Genomic DNA, 6,375 nt, shown 5'->3' with positions numbered 1-6,375 from the left:
ATTGCTCTGAAATTTTTTCCAGAGCTGTGACTGGGCACAAGTAACAATCCATTAAATTTTGGCGGTGATCCAGATCACCTTCTGGATCCCTGATTTTTTTTAAAGGATTCTTGGCGGAGGTCTGCGCTCTCAGAGTGCTTTTCTAGTTAGTACTTTTTTTTTCAGTGGAAAATAGCCCTAAAAATCTGCTTTTTTGATTATCCAATGTTTTCTAAAATGAACAAATATACTGAATAATTTTCCCCAAAGAGTGTACCGTATAATGAAAACATCAAATGGGTTCTTCTTGAAAGCCTTTCTAAAACTAAGTGTACTATTCTTGCTTAGTTCACTGTGTATGATATTATACAGTTATAACACATACATGAATTTTACGGACATTTTATAGAAAGGAATAAAATATGACAGAGGCGCTGTAATCGGAAAATAATCCACGACAGCGTGGTGTAATGCGCTGCAAAGCAGCGGGTCATTTCCACCCAAAGTGGAATATTTTATGTAACAGCTTCATCAGCAGTGTTTTATTTCTTTCACACAACATCATTTTTCCTTGATAATGAAACAAATAAAATGCAAATTTTGTGGAACAGAGAACCTTGAAAATGCAAACTCTGACAATTCTGATGACGTATAGGGGTGGGCTTCCCAAAAGCCTCTTAAAGCTAAGGCCCTGTCCACACAGCAACGGATTCAGGTGACTCCGATACAATTGCTTATCGTTTAGGCCTGGCGTCCACACGGCACCGGCGTTCTGGGTGCCCAAAACGCAATCTTTTGAGAACGGGTTCCAGAGTGGAAAGATCTGGCAACGTTGCCGTTGTGAAGTCGTCTGGATGAGTAGAACGCATTTGTTTACGATGACGTCACAACCACATGACTGTGAGTGCTTCATGCCGGGTAGAAGTGTAACGAACTCGATGCGAGTTGTCAACAAATCCTATAACTTGGTTCATGAAACGCGCTTACAAAATATTTTCACTGTGAATATTTATTGTGTAATGGTGCAAAGTGAGAGAGAGAGAGAGAGACTCTGCCCTTAGGGCAGAGTCAATCCCGCCAGCAAAAATAGGGAAAAAAAGGAGCGATCTCACCTCTTCAGATGTTGGTTTAAGTCCGACAATACATTCCTCAAAAAGGGCGTAGAAGAGCAAATTAATCCATCAACGTGTAGCATTCAATTTATTCCGGACCATTAAAGACGCTGCCTTCCGCGTAGAATCATACGTCATCCTTGCTGCCATATTGGATAGGTCAAAGCGGAGAATAAAGAGTTTACCGTCCAAACGAGATCACATGGGATTACCTTTCACAGGTGAGAAACAACAAATTAATCCATTAACGTGTAGCATTCAATTTATTCCGGACCATTAAAGATGCCGCCTTCCGCGTAGAATCATACGTCATCCTCGCCGCCATATTGGATAGGTCAAAGCGGAGAATAAAGATTAGCTGCATTTAACTGTACCAACAGGTTTGCCGTCCAAACGAGATCACATGGGATTACCTTTCACAGGTGAGACTGGAAAAATACTTTTCATTGTATTTGGTCATTATAACGTAATTTTACGAACAGATTTTCCTGACTTTGTGGCTAATATGAAGTCTCGCGCATAATAGTTTATGCGCATGCGTCCTTACTTCTTCTATTGTTCTGGTGTCTCCGAAGGGACCGTCTTACAGCGCCCCTAGAGGTGTGGCATGTGTATTGCATCGTTTTCAGCAAGCGTTGCGTTGCCATATGGACCTGATATTTTACTGATCGTTGCCCATTTGGACGCGATATATTTTAAAATAACATCTCGTTGCCGTTGTCGTGTGGATGTAGCCTAAGATCATCTTAACTAGGAGAGAGAGAGTGTTCATTGTGATGCTCACTCTACCATTTAACGATCACCTTTGTGCTACGATGCTTTTGGGAAACCCACCCCTGACTGTTGCAAAATGCTTAAATGTAGTGTTACATTAATATGTTTATATGGACTGTCCATCATATACTGTAAGTCTCAGTGAATTAGCTGTTACTGTAGAAATGGTAACATTAGAATGAGTCCGTGAATATAAACCAATATGAATTACAGCTGGAGGTATTGTCAGGGCTGCTGTTATAGAAAAATAATCAAAATCAGATTCATGACCAGTCAGTGCTGTAAGTGTAAACATTAGCATTATGGTTTTCTTGGCAGAAAAAAAATATACTACATCTCTGCTTAACAATTCATTTCAGAGGTGGTAACAGGAAGTTTTGGATGGGGGGGGTTGCAACATGTCACGCGCCGAAGGTGCACCAAATCTAGGGGGATCCGGAGGCATGCTTCCGTGGGAAATTTTGGAATTTTTAACCCTCTAAAACGCTATTTCCCGCATTTTGAGAGGCAAATTTTGGTAGAGTAAAGCTAAGTTTAATGTCTCTATTAGAGTACATTTCGTCTATGTATTTTTTTTCTATATGAAACAGAACCAATGATACTATTGTTGCATATTTTTCAAATCAAAACTGTGTGATATTGGTGTATTGAAGCATGTATGAATGGCATATGGAGCTGTATCAGAAAATTGGAAAAACTTCATTCCCTTAGTTTTCTCATGGATTACCCCCCCCACCACCACACACACACACACACACACACACACACACACACACACATACACACAAAATGCGAGAAAATTTGTCCTCGTTGAATTAAAGAGCTACAGTAATAGATTGATATACCTGCTCAGCTACATGGTATAAAGCAAGAACACGAATAACTCTTTCCTTTAGTCTTCAGTGCAAGTAAACAGTCATTCATTTCTTGGTTTGCGAAATTTGACTTGGGATGTTAAAAAAAATTTAGACTGAAAACTTACCTCGTTATCATCAAGCAACTTGGGTGCCTTTGTCGAGCCCAAAAAGTTTGCAATGGATATTTGTCTGAAACTTCTCTTCATACTGATTTTCGGTGAGTGGTCAGGGCAGCAAGTGAATTCATGTAGATCTAGAGCAGCATCAAGTTTTTGGGCGCCCAAAACTGCTTGTACGCCTCATGAACGCTATCTAGCCATCTGGACAGAACACGAGTTATCAGTCAGATACAAATGCAACGACACTGTCATAGCCTTGCTGTCACAGGGTCTCCGCTTTGGTGCGAGTACCCAAGGAGACCAGACATGTCTAGACAGTTGCCACAGTAACGGGTTAATTAGTCCACAGAATATTAATAAATCAGCTTGTCTACTAAAAGTGATGGGTTTTGCAGTTCTGCGTAAGACAAATAAGGGAAATCCCAGGAAGCAGAGGCAATCGGTGACGTCAGGGCCAGGCTAATTTGCATCGGTTTTGGTGCGAATGGGTGCTACCAACCTACAGTACAAATGGATGCTGCCAGGGCTCCGGAATGAAGGGATGCAGTTGGATTTATGAAGGGAAAACAAAGGCATGCAGTGGGCTGTTTATTTACAATACTATCTCCTTTTCTTCCTTGTAATTAGTCAAAGGACCCCAATCGTAACTTGGGGGGGGGGGGACAGCCCCCCCAACATAATTTTTTGGGGGAGGGGTCGCCCCCCCCGCCGCCGCCACTGCATTTAAATAAATAAATATCTTATCTTAAACATATAGAGCAGTAAATTACATTATATTACAGGCATTGAGCATACACGCAGCATTATCCAAAGCAATGTACAACAAGACCCTGACATACCCACAGCAGTGAGCAGCCCAGGGAGCAGTTAGGGCTTAGGTGCCTTGCTTACAGGCAGTTTAGCCACTCTTGCTGGTCCAGGGAATTGAACCCTGGTGACCTTTTGGTCCCAAAGCTGCTTCTCTAATCATTAGGTCATGGCTTCCCAAAATGAAATGTCAATTGTGCAACAAGACATGAACCTAAAACAAGGCAAAATGGACAGAAAATAGTTGTTACAATTAAGTTTTGCCCTGACCCTATGGGTCTCCAGACTTGATCAGAAGAAAGCAGTGTATAATATCTGACACAAATTCAGAAATGTAAAGCAGAATGGAGGAATATCATGACCTACATAATTAGACACACACTAAACATCTTGCAGCTATTAATTCCTTGCTTCCGGTTGTACATGTATTTGCATTCTGCTTGTTAGGATTTGTAAGGTTACTAGAGTTTCACGAGCTAAAATATGACTATTTCGGAATGGCTCTATATAAGAATTCTTGCAGCAGCAGTGCATCGTCTTTACTGTTTAACACTCACCGTATTGGCCATACATGCGGTATGTAATTTGTTCAGTGCTTCGGCTTTCTTTTTCCAAGCCATTCCAGTTGGCATAGTTCACCTGAATGTCCGTTGACATTGAAGTGTTTGTCATGTGTGAGCATCTATAATTGGCTTTCATGGATTTTTGCAGATGATTTACTGTACCTGGCTGAGTGACTCATGGCACCTGTGTTTCATCGATCAACGTCAGGCTCTGAGCATGCAATCTCTCGGCTACAATTAGACATCCAGACCTTTGTTTGGGCATGTCAACAAGCCTCACATAAAGGCCTTGGGTTTGTTTTGGAGCAATTTCTTCCCAATTTAATCCTGCAAATTCACAGTGTGATCCTATCACTTTAGTGCAAAGGCAATATGAGATGCTTGTCTAGTGATGCGTGTAAAGCCTGACACTTTATCGCCTCTGATTTGCTGAGCACCTCAGTGCACTTAGAGGATAGCATTTTGTGATTGACACTGTTGTCCAAGCATGTTGATGCCACACCCATTCTTCCCAATGATGGCATGGGGAATGAGGATGCCTGTGGTCACTAGTGCTGGAATGCCAACTCTAGAGACTCCTGCGCTGCTGACTGATGCCCTTTAAAAGCCTGTTGTCCACTTTCAAGTTTTGAGAGTCCGTACTTGTCCTAAGTGTTCCTCTTTACTGGGTGTAAATGAGACCAGTTGCTCCAACACCATTTAAGAGCCGGGTATGTTGATGGACAGGCAGACAGGTGTCCCAAGCATGGAAACCAGAGAGAAATGGCCATGTTCCTGGCGGGTAAGGATTAGCAGACAAAGAGTGTGCAGGTGGGAACCCTTTGTGCCGCCATTCAGATTAACACCAGAACACGCGCGAGTCCAAATTGGTATGACGTGCTGGAAAAAAGTGTGAAGAGAAGGGAGGGAAAATTCCTAACAGGTGCAGAAGTGTAGCACAATGAGCAACAAATATGTCCCCATTATGACGATGATGACAATAAAAGCTTTGTCATTATGAAGTTAATTCTGTATAGTTTTTAATATGACTTCAATGAGTTCCCCTCATTATGTTTCCCCCTGGACGAAATCCCCTTCACCATCAAAGGGCTATTCAAAGACTCTACTCTGTTATCTTAGGTAAAATATTTCTATCTCTTTCATAAGCAATCTCATCAAGCTGCTAGCAACACACTAGCTGCAGTTGTAGTCAGAAGTTTACATACAGTAACATGAATGACATCTTGGATATGAATGTTATGGCAATATTTGGGCTTTCAGTAATTTCTTTGAACTGTTCTTTTTCTGTGGCAGAATGATTGTACGGCATACATCTTTAATTAAAGAAAAAAAACCACTAGAATTTGGTCTACAAGTTTTAATTTTCTTTGGGTTTTCTGAAATCAACACAGGATCAAAATTATACATACAGGGTCAAAAATATGCTCACTTAGATTATTAATTCAAAGGTGCTGAAACTTCCAAAATGCCTTTTATCTTGCCATGGCCGAGGTCTCTTAACTTCCTATTAGTGATCATGATTGACTACAGCTGGTAGCTTCTCTGTGCCTTCATATAAAAGGGTTTGTTTACAGCACTCATTGGCTTGACCAACACACAGTAAAATGGGAAAGTCCAAGGAGCTCAGTGCAGATCTGAGAAAGAGGATGGCAGATATACACAACTCCGGAATGTCTCTTGGAGCCATTTCTAACAACTGCAAATTCCAAGATCAGTTCAAACAATTGTATGTAAGTTATTGTGAGGTGTAGTCACTTTGCCAAGCCACTTTACTTCAAGAAAACCCAAACTGTCACCCTCAGCTGAAAGGAAATTGGTTTGGATGGTCAGGAACAACCTGGGAACCACCATACCACAGCCCTGCCATGAACTAGAAGCTGATGGATCACTGTCTACAGTTCAGTGAGTTTTACATCACCATGGACTAAGAGGCTGCTATCCAAGAAATAACCCTCTGTTCCAAAATTGACACCTTCAAGCTTAACTGAAGTTTGAAGCTGACCACACAAACAAAGAAAAAGCCTTCTGGAGGAAAGCTGTATGGTCAGATGAGACAAAGATTGAGTTATTTGGCCACAGTGACCACCATGTACAGAGGGACACTGTACCAGCTGGTGGTGGTGGTAGGATCATCATGCTGTGGGGCTGTTTTGCTGCCAGTGGA

This window comes from Neoarius graeffei, chromosome 26, assembly GCF_027579695.1.
Source record: "Neoarius graeffei isolate fNeoGra1 chromosome 26, fNeoGra1.pri, whole genome shotgun sequence".
In the NCBI taxonomy this organism is placed as follows: Eukaryota; Metazoa; Chordata; class Actinopteri; order Siluriformes; family Ariidae; genus Neoarius; species Neoarius graeffei.
Note: the sequence above shows the minus strand (reverse complement) of the source record.